General features: G+C 39.0%; 1 protein-coding gene across 1 annotated transcript in view; it reads left to right on the top strand.

The window, feature by feature from the left end:
* Positions 1 to 18,732, top strand: part of LOC148007748 (uncharacterized) — a 192,754-nt gene that overhangs the window by 149,080 nt on the left and 24,942 nt on the right. The gene's annotated exons all lie outside the window — the stretch shown is intronic.

Genomic DNA, 18,732 nt, shown 5'->3' with positions numbered 1-18,732 from the left:
TTCTTTAAAAGGGGAACAAGAATACCCTTGGCAGGGAATAGGGAGGCAAAGATTAAAACAGAGGCAGAAGGAACACCCATTCAGAGCCTGCCCCACATGTGGCCCATGCATATACAATCATCCAATTAGACAAGATGGATGAAGCAAAGAAGTGCAGGCTGACAGGAGCCGGATGTAGATCGCTCCTGAGAGACACAGCCAGAATACAGCAAATACAGAGGCGAATGCCAGCAGCAAATCACTGAACTGAGAACAGGACCCTCGTTGAAGGAATCAGAGAAAGGACTGGTAGATTGTGAAGCGGCTTGAGACCCCATATGAACAACAATGCCAACCATCCAGTGCTTCCAGGGACTAAGCCACTACCCAAAGAATATACATGGACTGACCCTGGACTCCAACCTCCTAGGTAGCAATGAATAGCCTAGTAAGAGCACCAGTGGAAGGGGAAGCCCTTGCTCCTGCCAAGACTGAACCCCCAGTAAATGTGATTGTTGGTGGGAGGGCTGCTGTGGGGGGAAGTTTGGGAGGGCAACACCCATACAGAAGGGGAGGTGGAGGGGTTAGGGAGATGTTGGCCTGGAAAGGGAATAACAATCGAAATGTAAATAAGAAATATCCAAGTTAATAAAGATGAAAAAATTCATCTAAAATGTAAAAAAGAAAAAAAAAAGAAATGTTGAAAGGCTTTAGTGATCAGGGAAATGGAAATCAAACAGACCCCGAGATTCCACCTACACCTACCAGAAAGGTAAATATAAAAAACTCAGGTGAACATATGTTTACAAGGATATGTACAAAGAAGAACATTCCTTCATTGCTGGAGGGATTAGAAGCTGGTACAAGCACTCTGGAAATCAATCTGGAAGTTCCTTAGAAAATTGGAAATAGATCTACCTAAATACCCAACTTTACCACTCCAGGACATCTGCCCAAATGATGTCCTATTATACCACAGGGGCATGTAATCTACTGTCTTCGTAAAAACATTATCTGTGACAGCTACCAAACCTAGACAATATTGATGAAGCCAAGAAGTGCATGATGACATGAGCCTGATGTAGTCATCTCCTTAGAGGCTCATCCAGAGCATGACAAATACAGAGGCGAATGTTAGCACCAAACCATTGTACTGAGAACAGGATTCCCATCTGGGGAATTAAAGAAAAGATTGAAAGTGCTTAAGGGACTTGCAACCCCATAATAACAATACCAACTAACTATAGCTCTCAGGGAATAAATCACTACCGAAAGACTCTACATGGTCTGACCCATGGCTCCAGCTGCATATGTAGCAGAGGATGGCCTTGTTGGGCACCAATGGAAGGAGAAGCCCTTGGTCAGGCTAAGGCTAGAGCCCCCAGTGTAGGTGAATTTTGGGGAAAAGGGAGTGCAGGAATAAGGGTGGATGGGAGGGGAATACCCTTATAGAAGAAGGGGAGGAGGATGGGATAAGGGGCTTATATCTGGGAAACCAAGTAAGGGAATAACATTTGAAATGTAAATAAAAATACCCAATAAAAGGAGAAAGAGAGAGAGAGAGAGAGAGAGAGAGAGAGAGAGAGAGAGATCACAAAGTAGCTGTTACTTCAAGAAGAAAGGGACATCATCACCTAAGCCAGTGGTTCTTGACCTATAAGTCAAAATCCCTTTGGAGGTCAAGTGACCCTTTACCAGGGGTCACACCTTGGATAACCTGCATATCAGACATTTGCATGAAAAAAACCAATTATTAAAACAAAATGTGTGATTTCAGTTCTTTTTTCTTTTGTTTGTATGTTTGTTTGTTTGTTTGTTTTACACTCCAGGTTATATTCCCCTCCTGGTCCACTCACCAAGGATTCTACATCCCATACCCCCTCCTGACCCAACCCCAAACAACCAACCTGGTCTCTTCAAGGACATACCTACTCCAACCACCCCACCCACCACACCCACTCCACCCACCCCACAAACTTCTAAACTTCCTGGTGCAACTAGGCTCTTGAAGATTAGGTACATCTTCTCTGACTGAACCGAGACCCAGGAGTACTCTGCTGTATATGTGTTGGAGGTAACATCTCAGCTGGTGTATGCTGCCTATTTGGTGATCCAGAATCTAAGAGATCTCAGTAGTGCAGGTTCATTTAGAGTGCTGGTCCTCCTACAGGGTTGCCCACAACCTCAGCTTCCACCATCTTTTCCCTAACCCAACCAGAGGAGTCAGCAGCTTCTGTTCATTGGTTGGGTGCACATATCTGCATTTCACTCTTTCAGCTGCTTGTTGGGTCTTTTGGAGAGCAGTCATGGTAGGTCCCTTTCTGTGAATACTCCATACATTCAGGAATGGTGTCAGGACTTGGGACCTCTCCTTGAGCTGGATCCCCCTTTTGGCCTGTCACTTTGAGTGGGAGGTGAATAACTTTGGAGTGTAAAAATAAATAAATAGATCCAAATACCATGGTGAAGAAAGCTGGACTCTCAGAAGTGAGAAATCAGAGGAGATTGCCCTCTGCTGTCATTCCTGACCCAAGAGGAAAATACCTAGTGCCATCTATGCCTCCTGAGCACAGGGACCCAGGAGCAGTCAGGGGCAGGACCCTTTGGGTATCTGAATGCACTGAAAGTTGAAAGCAAGTCTGCAGGAGCACCTACACACCTACACAGCAGAGCTCTCTGTACCCAGAATCAGCTAACAGAAAACAGGAAAGTAGGTCTACTGGAGGGCTGACACACAAGATGACAGGAGGGTCAAAATACTGTCAGAAATAGCAAGACAAGCTAACACCAGAGACAACCTGATGGGGAGAGGCAAGCACAAGAACCTAAGCAACAGCAACTAAGACTACTTTGCATCATCGGAGCCAAGTTCTCCCATGAAAGCAAATACTAGATATCCAAACACACTGGAAAAGCAAGACTTGGAATTAAAATTACATTTCATGATAATGGTGAAGGATTTAAAGAAGGACATAAATAGCTCCCTTAAAGAAATGAAGGACAACACAAGTAAACAAGTAGAAGCCCTTAAAGAGGAAACACAGAAATCCCTGAAAGAATTACAGGAAAACACAACCAAACAGGTGACAGAACTGAACAAAACCACCCAGGATTTTAAAATGGAAAAAGAAACAGTAAAGAAAGCACAAAGGAAGACAACCCTGGAGACAGAAAGCCTAGGGAAAAGATCAGGAGTCACAGATGCAAGCATCACCAACAGAATACAAGAGATAGAAGAGAGACTCTCACAGACAGAAGATACCATAGAAAATGTCAGCACAACTGTCAAAAATAATGTAAAATGCAAAAAGCTCAAAAATTACAGGAAATTCAGGACACAATAAGAAGATCAAAACTAAAGGTAATAAGTATAGAAGAGAAGGAAGACTCTCAACTTAAAAGGCCAGTAAATATCTTCAAAAGATTTATTGAAAAAAAACTTCCCTAACCTAAAGAAAAAGATGCCCATAAACATAAAGGAAGCCTACAAAACTCCAAATAGATTGGACCAGAAAAGAAATTCCTCCTGTCACATAATAGTCAAAACACCAAATGCACAACAAAGAAAGAACATTTAAAGTAGTAAGGGAAAAAAGTTAAGTAACATATAAAGGCAGACTTCTCACCAGAAACTGTGACAGCCAGAAGATCCTGGACAGATGTCATACAGACCCTAAGAGAACACAAATGCCAACCCAGGCTACTATATCCAGCAAAACTCTAAATCAACACAGATGGAGAAACCAAGATATTCCATGACAAAACTAAATTTATACAATATCTTTCTATAAATCCAGCCCTACAAAAAATAATAGATGAAAAATTCCAACATAAGGAGGGGAACTACACCCTAGAAAAAGCAAGACACTAATCACCTTGCAACAGAACTAAAAGAAGAGAGACACACAAACATAATTCCACCTCTAAATACGAAAAAAACAGGATGAATCAATCACTATTCCTTAATATCTCTCAACATCAATGTACTCAATTCCCCAATAAAAAGACATAGACTAACAGACTGTATATGTAAAGAGGATCCAGCATTTTGCTACATATAGGAAACACACCTCAGAGATAAAGACAGACACTACCTCAGGGATAAAGGCTTGAAAACAACTTTCCAAGCAAATAGTCTGAAGAAAAAAGCTGGAGTAGGCATTCTAATATTGAATAAAATCAACTCTGAACCAAAAGACATCAAAAAAAATAAAGAAGGACACTTCGTATTCTTCAAAGGAAAAATCCACCAAGATGAACTCTCAATACTAAATATCTATGTTACAAATGCAAGGGCATCTACATTCATAAAAGAAACCTTACTAAAGCTCAAATCACACATTGCCCCTCACACAATAATAATAGGAGATTTCAAAACTGCACTCTCATCAATGGACAGATCATGAAAACAGAAATTAAACAGAGACATCGAGAAATTAATAGAAATCATGAACAAATGGACTTAACAGATATTTATACCACATTCCATCCTAAAACAAAAGGATGTACCTTCTTCTCAGCACCTCATGGTACCTTCTCCAAAACTGACTATATAATCGGACACAAAACAAGACTCAACAGATACAAGGAGATTGAAACAATCCCATGCATCCTTACATGGACTAAGGCTGGCCTTCAATAACAAGAATAACGTCAGAACGCACACATATACATGGAAGTTGAACAATGCTCTAGTCAATGATAACTTAGACAAAGAATAAAGAAAGAAGGAAATTAAAGACTTCTTAGAATTTATCAAAAATGAAGGCACAACATATTTAAACTTATGGGACAATGAAAGCAGTGTTCAGAGGAAAATTCATAACTCTGAGTGCCTGCAAAAAGAAACAAAAGAGAGCATGCATCAGCAGCTTGACAGCACACCTAAAGGCTCTAGAACAAAAACAAGCAAATACATCCAAGAGGAGTAGAAGGCAGAAAATAATCAAACTCAAGGCTGAAATCAACCAAGTAGAAACAAAAAGAACCATACAAAGAATCAAAAAAAACAGGAGCTGGTTCTTTGAGAAAATCAACAATATAGATAAACCCTTAGCCAGACTAACCAGCGTGCACAGAGAGTTCACCTGAATTAACAAAATCAGAAATGAAAAGGGAGACATAACAACAGATTCCGAGGAAATTCAAAAAATAATCAGATCCTACTACAAAAGCATATATTCAACAAAACTAGAAAATCTGGAGCAAATGGACAGTTTTCTAGACAAATACCAGGGACCATAGTTAAATCAGGAACAGATAAACCATCTAAACAACCCCATAACTCCTAAAGAAATAGAAGCAGTTATTAAAAGACTTCCAACCAAAAAGAACCTGGTACCAGAAGGGTTTAGTGCAAAATTCTATTAGACCTTCCTAGAAGACCTCATACCAATATTGTCCAAACTATTCCATAAAATATAAGCAGATGGAGCACTACCGAATTCCTTCTATAAAGCCACAATTACACTTATACCTAAAACACAAAAAGACCCAACAAAGAAAAAGAACTTCAGACTAATTTCCCTTATGAATATTGATGCAAAAATACTCAATAAAATTCTTGCAAACCATATCCAAGAACACATCAAAATGATTATACATCATGATCAAGTAGGATTTATCCCAGGGATGCAGGGATTGCTCAATATATGGAAATTCATCAATGTAATCCTCTATATAAATACACTCAAAGATCATTTCATTAGATGCTGAGAAAGCATTTGACAAAATTCAAAACCCCTTCATGATGAAAGTCCTGGAAAGATCAGGAATTCAAGGCCCATACCTAAACATAGTAAAAGCAATATAAAGCAAACCAGTAGCCAATATCAAACTAAATGGAGAGAAACTTGAAGCAATCCCACTAAAATATGGGACTTGATAAGGTTGTCCACTCAATCACTACCGATTTTGAGGATGTCTCAATTCTACTTGGAAATGAATTTAAAATGATCATGGTGGTTAGAGGGAAGGAGGGACCTTGGTGGGAGAGGGGACATGGAGCGGGGAAAGGGAACATAATCAGGTATTGAGGATCAGGGGGATGGGGTGTAAGGACTGAAGCCTTTAGTTTCAGCAGAAAGAATGGAAACAGGCAACATTGGGATGTAGTATTTGGGAAGACCCTCTAGAAAGTACCAGAGACTTGGAAGGTGAGAGACTCTCAAGACCCAAAGAGAGACACCTGAGATGAAATGCCCAACAGTGGGGAAAGACACCTTGTAGAATCTGCATCCAGTAGAGAGACAGGACATCAAATGGAGGGATGGGGTTGCCTTCCACAGTCAAAACCTCTGACTCAGTATTGTTCCTATCTAAAGGAACTGCAAGAACAAAAGCAGAGAAAAAACTGAGGAAAGTCAGTCCAGTGACCAGATTGGAATTCATCTTAAGGGGATACTCCAAGGCCTGACATTGTTACTGAGGCTATGGTTTGCTTACAGACAGGAGCCTAGCAGTGTGGCTTTCTCAGAGGCTCAACAAGCAGGTAAATGAGATACAGATGCTTAAACCTAAAGAACTGACAGAAGCTGGGAATCCCTGTGGTGAAATTAGGGGAAAGCTGGAAGAAGCCGAGGAGGAGGTTGACTCCATAAGAAGACCAGCAGTCTCAACTAACCTCCACAGACATCCTCTCCTAACCCTTGAGAGACTTGAAGCCCAGGGATATAGGGAGATGGGGTGGGGTGAAAGTCAGGGATTGGGGAAGATATGGAATGAGGAAGAATCAGAGGGCAGACCTGGATGGGAATAATGAATGGACTATAAGAAAAAGATTAAAGAATAAGGGAAAAACAACAACAACAATAAACTCTGCTTTTTTTCAGGAACAAAAAAGTTAGCCAAATGAAAACTGTATTTGATTTATTGTAACATTAGCCAAATAGCATAGGTAAATATTGCTTTAAAATTAGGTCACATAATCAGAAAAAAAATCAACAAGTTAAAGCAAATACACTGGCCAACAAAATAGATCAATAGACAAAAACAAAATCACCACTTTAATGTAAGACTGACATCAGGGGTTTGTTTGTAATTTATATTATTCCTGTTTTATCCTTGGGGAATTATAATAACTTAAGAGAGACTAAGTCAACCTAATAATAGAATCACATAGGTAAGCAAGGTAAAATTAAGTTAAATTAACTTAATGTGTCCTTCAAAATAAATGTATAATACAGCAGTGATTTTAAGTTTCTTTTAATAGCCCAACCAATGTTTTTAACCACTGGTATGTAGCCAAAAATAAATATAAAATATAAATTCATAAACTTTCTCAAGGAATTATTTTAGGATTTATGACACATTGAGTTGTTTTCATGTAAACTAAATAAATGGCAACACATGTTCCCAATGAAAATATTTATATGTTTACATACTTTGTAAACAAGGTAAAGCAAAATAGTTTTTATTGGATCTTGACCATTTTTTATTGACATTTAGGTCTCTGAAACAAAACAACAACAAAGTAATTCAGCACAAAATTGTTGGTTAATCAAAGAGGATATAAAACCTTGACACTTAAAGTACAACTGGGAAACACAATTGGACACACACAGTTTTACCACCTACTATTTCCTCCTATGTGTTGTCATACTTTCTCTGTTAGGACAAAATTTCGATTTACATTATGTGCTATTTTTTAAAGGAAAAAAACATAGTCAATTCCTTCTCTGCCTGTTCTAAAGGCATATGTAAGAATTTGACCCCTCTCCAAAGAAAGCAGCAATTCACAGTCATTTATATTTCTCAAAATACTTTCCCTCTGTTGCTCTTCTGGCAAACCATTTTCAATGGCTCTTTGTACCAGTCAAGTGAAACTACATTTATTGCTATCCATAGGCTCTGGACATCTTGCCTCTCTTTCCTTCATGCCATGGGCTCACCCAAATAAGTTGTTCTGCTTGGATTTGCTACCCTTAGTTTTTCAAGCACCATCTACAAACTCAATGTTGGGCACAGCACCATTTTCCCCATGTGGAATGCACTCACATCCATTCTTCTAACAATTCAAGTCCCACTAATGAGTGATTACAGGTTCGAAGGAAGTTGAATATTCTCTCTGAAATAGTACCTAATTTGAACATCCCATATTTATCAATTCTTTCTAGAGACTCATTGAATTGTCTTTGATAACTAATACTTATTCTACTCTTTATATTTTAATTGGCTACATGAATATATATATAGTCTACCACACTACATATTTAGCCTTAATAAGTTGATACAGATAATTTCAATGACGTTTGCCCCATCTTTATTAAATTGGATATTTCTTATTTATATTTCAAATATTATTACCTTTCCTGGTTTCCATGCCAACACCCCCCTAACCCCTCCCCCTCCAATTTACCCTCCCAATCCTCCATCCAATACCACCCTCCCCCCAAGAATCCCTTCACTGGGGTTTCAGCCTTGGCAGGACCAAGGGCTTCCCCTTCCACTGGTGCCCTTACTAGGCTATTTATTGCTACCTATGCAGTTGAAGCCCAGGTCAGTCCATGTATAGGCTTTGGGTAGTGGCTTAGTCCCTGGAAGCTCTGGTTGGTTTGCATTCTTGTTCATATGGAGTCTCACCCCCTTCACCTCTTTCAGTCCTTTCTCTGATTCCTTCAACGGGGGTCCAGTTCCCAGTTCAGTGGTTTGCTGATGGCATTCACCTATGTATTTGCCATATTCTGGCTGTTTCTCTCAGGAGAGATCTACATCAGATTCCTGTCAGCCTGCATTTCTTTGCTTCATTCATCTTATCTAGTTTGGTAGTTGTATATATAGGGGCTGCATATGGGGCAGGCTCCGAATGGCCATTCCTTCAGCCGCTCTTCTAAGCTTTGCCTTCCTAACCCCTCCTGAGGGTATTCATGTTCCCCTTTTAAAGAAAGAGTGAAACATCTGCATTTTGGACATCCTTCTGGATTTTCATATGTTCTGTGCATTTAGGGTAATTTGAGCATTTGGGTTAATATCCACTTATCAATGAGTGCTTTTCTGTGATTGAGTTACCTCACTCAGGAGGATATTTTCCAGTTCCATCCATTTGTCTATGAATTTCATAAAGTCATTGTTTTTGATTGCAGAGTAGGATTCCATTGTGTAGATGCACCGGATTCTGTATCCATTCCTCTCTTGAAGGACATCTGGGTTCTTTCCAGCTTCTGTCTATTACAAGTAAGTCTGCTATGAACATAGTGGAGCCTGTGTCTTTGTTATATGTTGGAGCATCTTTTGGGTATATGCCCAAGAGAGGCATAGCTGGGTCCTCAGGTAGTTCAATGACCAATTTTCTGAGGAACTTCCAGACTGATTTCCAGAATTGTTGTACCAGTCTGCAATCCCACCAACAATGGAGGAGTGTTCCTCTTTCTCCCCATCCTCGCCAGCATGTGGTCGCCAGAGTTTTTGATCTTAGCCATTCTGACTGGTGTGAGGTAAAATCTCAGGGTTGTTTTGATTTGCATTTCCCTTATGACTAAAGATGTTGAACGATTCCTCAGGTGCTTCTCACCCATTCTGCATTTCTCAGCTGTGAATTCTTTGTTTAGTTCTGAACGGTATTTTTTAGTAGGGTTATTTGTCTCCCTGCAGTCTAACTTCTTGAATTCTTTATATATTTTGGATATGAGCCCTCTATCAATCTGTTGGTTGCTGTTTTGTTCTAACAGCAGTGTTCATTGCCTTACAGAAGCTTTGTAGTTTTATGAGATCCCATTTGTAGCTTCTTGATCTTAGAGCATAAGCCATTGGTGTTTTGTTCAGGAAATTTTCTCCAGTGCCCATGCGTTCCAGATTCTTCCCCACTTTTTCTTCTATTAGTTTGAGTGTATCTGGTATGATGTGGAGGTCCATGATCCATTTGGACTTAAGCTTTGTACAGGGAGATAAGCATGGATCTATCTGCCTTCTTCTACATGCTGATCTCCTGTTGAACCAGCACCATTTGCTGAAAATGCTATCTTTTTTTCCATTGGATGGTTTTGGTTCCTTTGTCAAAAATCAAGTGACCATAGGTGTGTGGGTTCATTTCTGGGTCTTCAATTCTATTCCACTTGTCTATCTGCCTGTCTCTGTACCAATACCAGACAGTTTTATCACTATTACTCTGTAATACTGTTTGAGTTCAGGGATAGTGATCCCCCCAGAAGTCCTTTTATTGTTGAGGATACTTTTAGCTATCCTGGGCTTTTTGTTATTCCAGATGAATTTGCAAATTGTTCTGTCTAACTCTATGAAGAATTGGATTGGAATTTTGAAGGGGATTGCGTTGAATCTGTAGATCGCTTGTGGTAAAATGGTCATTTTTACTATATTAATCCTGCCAATCCATGAGCATAGGATAACGTTCCATCTCCTGAGATCTTCTTCAATTTCTTTCTTCAGAGGCTTAAAGTTCTTATCATATAGATCTTTCACTTGTTTGGTTAAAGTCACACCGAGGTATTTTATATTATTTGGGACTATTATGAACAGTGTCGTTTCGCTAATTTCTTTCTCACCTTGTTTCTCTTTTGTGTAGAGGAAGGCAATTGATTTATTTGTGTTAATTTTATACACAGCCACTTAATTTGAGTTAATTTTATAACACTTTGCTGAAGGTGTTTATCAGGTTTAGTAGTTCTCTGGTGGAACATTTGGGATCACTTAAATATACTATCATATCATCTGCAAATAGTGATATGTTGACTTCTTCCTTTCCAATCTGTATCCCTTTGATCTCTTTTGGTTTTCTGATTGATCTGGCTAGGTCTTCGAGAACTATACTGAATAAGTAGGGAGAGAATGGGCAGCCTTTTCTAGTCCCTGATTTGAGTGCGAATGCTTCAAGTTTCTCTCCATTAAATTTAATGTTAGCTACGGGTTTGCTGTATATGGCTTTTACTAGGTTTAGGTATGTGCCTTGAATTCATGTTCTTTCCAGAACTTTTATCATGAAGGTGTTGAATTTTGTCAAATGCTTTCTCAGCATCTAATTAAATGATCATGTTGTGTCTATCTTTCAGTTTGTTTATATATTGGGTTACGTTGATGGTTTTCTGTATATTAAACCCTCCCTGGATCATGATAGAAGAAGGTTTTGATATGTTCTTGGATTCAGTTTGCAAGAATTTTATTGAGTATTTTTGCATTGATATTCATGAGAGACATTGGTCTGAAGTTCTCTTTCGTGTTGGGTCTTTGTGTGGTTTAGGTATAAGAGTAATTGGGGTTTCGTAGAAGGAATTCGATAGTGCTCCATCTGTTTCAATTTTGTGGAATAGTTTGGATAGTATTTGCATGAGGTCTTCTATGACGGTCTGATAGAATTCTGCACTGAACCCATCTAGACCTGGGCTCTTTTTGGTTTGGAGACGTTTAATGACTGCTTCTATTTCTTTAGTAGTTATGGGGTTGTTTAAATGGTTTATCTGTTCCTGATTTAACTTCGGTACCAAGTATTTGTCTAGGGAATTGTCCATTTCCTCCAGATTTTCAAGTTTTGTTGAATATATCCTTTTATAGTAGGATCTGATGATTTTTTTTAATTTCCTCTGGCTCTGTTGTTATGACTCCCTTTTCATTTCTGATTTTGTTAATTTGGACAGACTCTCTGTGTCCTCTGGTTAGTCTGGCAAAGGTTTATCTATATTGTTGATTTTCTCAAATAAAAACAGCTTTTGATTCTCTTGATTCTTTCTATAGTCCTTTTTGTTTCTACTTGGCTGATTTCATTCCTCAGTTTGATTATTTTGTGCCTTCTACTCCTCCTGGGTTTATTTGCTTCTTTTTGTTCTAGAGCTTTTACGTGCACTGTCAAGCTGCTGATATATGCTGTCTCCAGTTTCTTTCTCCATGCACTCAGAGCTATGAGTTCTCCTCTTAGCACAACTTTCAGGGTGTTCCATAAGTTTGAATATGTTGTACCTTCATTTTCATTAAATTCTAAGAAGTCTTTAATATCTTTATTTATTTCTTCCTTGACCAGGATGTCATTGGGTAGAGCATTTTTCAACTTCCATGTATATGTGTGTTTTCTTTCCTTATTGTTTTTGAAGACCAGCATTAGCCCGTGGTAGTCTGATAGGGCACATTGATTATTTCTATCTTTCTGTACCTGTTGAGACCTGTTTTGTGCCAAATTATATGGTCAATTTTGGAAAAAGTACCATGAGGTGGTAAGAAGAGAGCATATCCATTTTGTTTTAGGATAGAATGTTCTATAAATGTCTGTTAAGTCCATTTGTCTCATGACATCTGTCAGTCTGTCTATGTCTCTAGTTTATATCTGTTTCCATGATCTGTCCATTGATGAGAGTGGGGTGTTGAAATCTCCTACTATTATTACGTGGTGTGCAATGTGTACTTTGAGCTTTAATAAGGTTTCTTTTATGTATGTAAGTGCCCTTGTATTTGGAGCTTAGATATTTAGGATTGAGAGTTCATCTTGGCGATTTTTTCTTTGATGAATATGACATGTCCTTCCTTATCTTTTTTGATGACTTTTGGTTGAAAATCGATTTTATTCAATATTAATTAGAATGGCTACTCCAGCTTCCTTCTTCAGACCATTTGCTTGGAAAGTTGTTTTCCAGCCTTTCACTCTGAGGTACTATCTGTCTATTTTTCTGAGCTGTGTTTCCTGTAGGAATGCTGGGTCCTCGTTATGTATCCAGTTTGTTAATCTGTGGCTTTTTATTGGGGAATTGAGTCCATTGATGTTCAGAGATATGAAGGAATAGTTATTGTTGTTTCCTGTTATCTTTGTATTTGGAGGTGAGATTATGTTTGTGTGCTTGTCTTCTCTTTGTTTTGTTGCAAAACAATTAGTTTCTTGGTTTTTCTAGGGTGTAGCTTGCCTCCTTGTGTTGGGCTTTACCATTTATTATCCCTTGTAGGGCTGGATTTGTAGAAAGATGTTGTGTAAATTTGGTTTTATCGTGGAATATCTTGCTTTCTTCATCTACATTAATTGAGAGTTTTGCTGGATACAGTAATCTGGGCTGGCATATGTGTTCTCTTAGGGTCTGTGTGACATCTGTCCAGGATCTTCTGGCTTTCATAGTCTCTGGTGAGAAGTGTGGTATAATTCTGATAGGTCTGCTTTATATGTTACTTGACCTTTTTCCCTTACTGCTTTTAATATTCCTTCTCTGTTTTGTGCATTTGGTGTTTTGACTATTATGTGACAGGAGGAGTTTCTTTTCTGGTCCAATCTATTTGGAGTTCTGTAGGCTTCATGTATGTTTATGGGCATCTTTTTCTTTAGGTTAGGGAAGTTTTCTTCTATGATTTTGTTGAAGATATTCACTGGTCCTTTGAGTTGGCAATCTTCACTCTCTTCTACACCTATAATCCTTAGGTTTGATCTTCTCATTGTGTCTGGATTTCCTGTATGTTTTGGGCCAGTAGCTTTTTCCATTTTACTTCATCTTTGACAGTTGTGTCAATGATATCTATGGAGTCTTCTGCTCCTGAGATATTCTCCTCTATTTCTTATATTCTGTTGGTAATGCTTGTATCTATGGTTCCTTGTCTCTTCCTTTGGTTTTCTTTAAACAGGGTTGTCTCCCTTTGTACTTTCTTTATTGTTTCTATTTCCATTTTCAATTCCTTCACCTGTTTGATTATGTTTTCCTGTAAATCTTTCAGGGATTTTTGTGTTTCCTCTCTAAGGGCTTCTACTTGTTTACTTGTGTTTTCTTGCATTTCTCTAGAGAGTTCTTTATGTATTTCTTAAGTCCTCCATCAGCATGATCAAATGTGATTTTAAATCTAGATCTTGCTTTTCTGGTGTGTTTGGATATTCAGTGTTTGCTTTGGTGGGAGAATTGGGCTCTGATGACTCCATGTAGTCTTGGTTTCTGTTGTTTGGGTTCCTGTGCTTGCCTCTCCCCATCTGTTTGTGTCTGGCGTTACCTTGTTCTGCTATTTCTGGCAGTGGCTTGACCATCCTATTGGCCTGTGTGTCAGGAATGCTGTAGACCTGTTTTCCTGTTTTCTTTTAGCCAGTTATGGGAACAGAGTGTTCTGCTTTCAGGCATGTAGTTGTTCCTGTATACTTGCTTTCAGCTGTTGCTGTGGGCTTGTGTCCTGAGACCACCAGGCAGGTCACTTGGAGCAGAAAAGTTGGTCTTACCTCTGATCTCAAGCCTGAAGTCACTCCTTGGTGATAGGTTTCAGCTCTCTATTAGGGCAGCAACCAGAAGGGCCTGCCTCTCTTCTCTGGAGTCCCTGTGCACAGGGGCCCCGGATGGCACTAGGTTTTTTCCTCTAGAGTCAGAAATGTGGATAGAGATTAGTCTCCTCAGGTTTTCCAGGCATGTCTGCCCTTCTGAAGGTCTAGTTCTCCCTCCCATGGGATTTGAGTATAGGGAGCTATTTGACTGGGTCCCTTCAGATCTGAGCACAGTCTGGAACTTAGGGCTACTGCAGCTTGGGTGCCCCTATCTTCCTGTTCCCAGAGGTCCTATACAGTTTCCTCTTGGGCCAGGGATGTGGGCAAAGGTGGGAAGAAATGTCAGTCTTTCCTGCCCTGCAGTCTCAGGAGTACCCACATGTCTGGGTGATCAGCTCTCTCTCCCACGGGGTTTGGGAGCAAGGAGCTGTAGGTTCAGGCATCAGCTAGAAACCAGAAGTGTCCAGTCCCAGAGGAATTTTGCCTTTGTGTGTGCTGAGCCCACCAGCCAGGTCACTTGGAGCAGAAAAGTTGGTCTTACCTCTGGTCTCAGGCCTGAAGTCACTCCTTGAGGCTGGGTTTCAGCTCTCCATGAGGGCAGCAACCAGAAGGGTCTGCCCCTCCTTCTCCAGGGCCCCTGTGCTGTGCATCTGGGGGCCCAGATGGTGCTACTTGTTTTCCTCTGAAGTCAGAAATGTGGGCAAAGAGTAGTCTCCTCTGGTTTCCCAGGTGTGTCTGCCTCTCTGAAGGTTTAGCTCTCCCTCCCATGGGATTTGGGTGCAGGGAGCTGTTAGACCAGGTCCCTTTAGCCAAAATATTTTTTTGATAATCATGCAGCCAGAAAGTAACATAAAAAACTAAATGTATGCCAACCATTGTTTCAAAATATCATTAAATTATCACATTTTCTTAAATAATGTCTTTTTATTGTTGAACAAAATGCATTTTATGTATTATTATTTAGTTTATGTTCTAAATGTTACATGTCATCCATATGACCATTAAACACCTCAGATCCATTGTGAATAGAAGCACAACTAATTTTAAATCATACCTTTTAACTTGACTCCTGATAACACAATAAAATTATGTAGATAGTTGACTGATTATCTAACTGATAATTGGTAGATAGAGAAAAGCTTGGAGATAGCTCAGCAGGTATGAACACTTGTTGTAGACATAGCACAGAACTTGCCTAAAATATACCTGCCTAGACAGATCACTTTGTTTGAGCTACAGACAAGCACTGGGCTTTCACCACGACCTGATCTATCAGGCACCAATCATAGGTTCCTTGTTTGTCACAACCTGTCCACTCAGCCAGACCTCACACTTCCTTATTCAGGATCTAAACTGTTAAGTTTCCCATAATCTCTCCCCATAAACCTATTCTCCTAAAATTCAAGATCTAACCAGGGTCCCACTATTAGTGCACCATCTAATCTAGCCACAAATGATCTAAGTTGACATTCCCTACCTTCCCCCACACATCCAAATGTACATGTCTGCTTCTCTGTATATACATATGTTAGTATATATGTATGTATGCAAGTATGCATGATACTTGTAGAGGGTATGAAACATTTTGCTTGTTCCAACAAATTGTGAATGTACTAATGTATAAATGAGAATATCAATATAAATGTAATGTATATATGTATGAATCTATGTGTGTCTGGTGTGGTAAAAATCAACAACTGGCAGAACCAGTTCCCGAGCCTACCCTGACATTCACTAGTTCTGGCTCTAATGGGCCATTTAAACTAGGACTAATTTATCTCATATTAGTACTTCTCCCAGCAGCACTCTGCTAGCCATGAGTTTTCTGGTTCCAGCTACCCAGCAAAATCATGGTTCTAGAAGTCCAGCAGCAGCTAGCCTTCAGTGGTTCCCTGCCATGGACTCTTCCCACACTCTCAGCAACCACCACCTGGTAGTTAAAGTATAAACTCCCAACTGCCTGGTAAAATTAAGACTCAACAAACTGTAACCCAGCAATCAGGTTTATAAGTTAAATTCTCAATCCACAATGTATCCACACAATAAATTCACTGACAATTAATAAAGATATAAACTGTCCACCAAGACAAGATGAAATTTACCTAGTCCACCTGGATCTGGATCATCCTGCTCCATCATCTCCATCTTGATTTCTTTCTTTCCTGGACTTTTCCCCACCTACCCTTCCTTCTCATCCAATCACAGGCTTTGCCATATCCTGGACCCGCCTTGCTGCATAATGACATCATCCTACATGTGTGTATGCATATTTGTCTCGATAAACATCTTAACTCTATTCTTTTACTTCCTCTCTGGTTCCCAAAGCGTTCACCAGCCTAGCCCAGAGGCTTCTGGCTGCCTGTTCAGAGGAGGGAGTGATTTTTTTCCTAAATTTCCCACTGCTAGGCAACAGGTGATAGTTGCCCAAGCCAGTGTTTTTTAACTATAGCAGAAGCAAGAAATTTTTTAGGATATTTTTGGAAGTTAGCAGCAATCATTCATTATAGTTAGACAGCAGGAACACCAGAGACTATCAGTCTTTAAAGCTACCTCTATATCTAACGCTGTTTATTGCTTCAAACCAATCCCAGATGGACTGGTTCCCAACATAGTAACCATGTTGATTCTGATGGGCCATGCTAGCATGGGGAAAGGGGAAGGATACACTAATATGAGTGTCCTGTGCTTCTACACATGGTCATGGCAATGCCCATGTCAATGCTGCCACCAAAAACCACATCTGGATTCGAGTTCCTGTTGCAATCCAAGTTTGTGTTGATATCCATGGCCCATGATGTCACCAAAAGCCACATGGATATACATGATCATTTTTCCTGCAGCCTGAACCCATGCTGATTGCCATGAACCATGGAAATGCTCATCCTCAGGGCCGTATTGATGTCGGTGTCCGGCAGTGTCTCCAAAAACTTGAATGTGTCCATGGTTCACTGCAACTGTAAGACTGTGTTACTCTTCTCTGATGTAATCAGCATCATGTGAGAGCCCATGATCTGTGTTCCTGCTAAATATTAACAGCAAGGAAATTACTTTTGCAGTGATATTAATGATTGCAGACACATGGTTGAGAATGAAGAACGTGGAAGGCCACTATGGCAATGCCTTTTCCCACTCCAACCACCACCATACCCCCAAAAAGTAGCAAAAGAATCAGGAAGCCATCAAAGAGAAGTCTTTAAAACTGTGATAAAGATGCTGAAGTGTTGCTCTCCAGAACTAGTTGCTATCGGCAGGAGCGTGGAAGTGAAGAGACTCAGTTCTACTCAAGGGGCAGTCTTCTAAGAGTTTGACTATGTTTCAGTAAGTATATAGATAACACAATTAGATATTATTTTTAGTTGGTCTGAGGAGATCATGTGCATCAATAGTGGCCTATGGAAAGACTGGGAAGTAAGAGAGATTGAGGTGCATTTTGTGAAATTCCCAAAGAACTAATAAAAATACTATGTTGACTTGATTGTCTCATCCTGCATCATTTCCTGAAGCAACAGATGTTCAATTTATTAGATTAAATAATTTTTCTCTTATGACCTCTATTTCAGTGGTATGTTTACTATAACAAAAAAATATAGTTGTGTTGTGTTACTAACTGAAAAATGGAAATGTTTGATAATTCTCAACAGAAAAGTTATAGATATTTGAGAGGAAGAAAATGTTAACTAACATTACTTAGTTACAATCCACAGTGTTTATAAACAATAGACAACTTGATTTCTTAAATGTTTATAATAGTTTGTCAGATAAAAATAAAAAGGGTCTGGAGAGATAGCTCAGAGGTTAAGGCTGTTTTTCCAAATGACCCAAATTCAATTACCACACACATGTGATAGCCTAAATCAATGGAAACTCCTGTTCATGGGGATAAAATGACTTCTTCTGCCTTCTGTGTACACTAACCATGTGTGGTGCACATATAAACATGCAGACAAAACACACATATGCATATAAAAATAAATATTTAAATACAGTTAGTGGTAGATGAAATGATTCAGAAGTTAATAACATTTATTTGCTCTTGCAAAAGTCCAAGGTTTTGTCTCTGACATCCACAAGGTGATCCACTACTATCTATAACTGCAGTACCAGGATATCATAAATTTATGAATATTACAAGAAGTAAGTAGAAACAGGCACAAAGGTAAACTATGTACAATGGAGAAAATACATACATGCAAGCAAATCCTAATGTTCATAAATAGAAACAAAAATCATCTTAAACTAATAAAACATAATTGGAAAAATTGAAGATCTGTAACTACATGATAGATATAGAACAGAAAATACATAATACAGACAAAAGCTAATATAATTATAAACTGCATGTACACATAGATAATGAAATAAGTAACACAACAATAAATTCAGATTGCATACTAAAACTATAGTCTTAAAGATTTTCATATTTTAGTTACAAATTTAAATTTAAAATGTATATACAAATATGGATAATAATATCTAAATTCATATGCATGTTTGGATTTAACTTCTTTCTCTGCATTCATTATGTTTTACTGTTATGTTATACATTATGTTTTATTATTTTGCTATTTGGTTCTGTATATTCATTTTAAGGAGAGCTTGAG

Source organism: Rattus norvegicus, chromosome 1 (assembly GCF_021556685.1).
Source record: "Rattus norvegicus strain SHRSP/BbbUtx chromosome 1, alternate assembly SHRSP_T2T, whole genome shotgun sequence".
NCBI classification, from domain to species: Eukaryota; Metazoa; Chordata; class Mammalia; order Rodentia; family Muridae; genus Rattus; species Rattus norvegicus.
The sequence above is the reverse complement of the archived record's forward strand: the minus strand, read 5'-3'. Positions and strand labels throughout refer to the sequence as shown.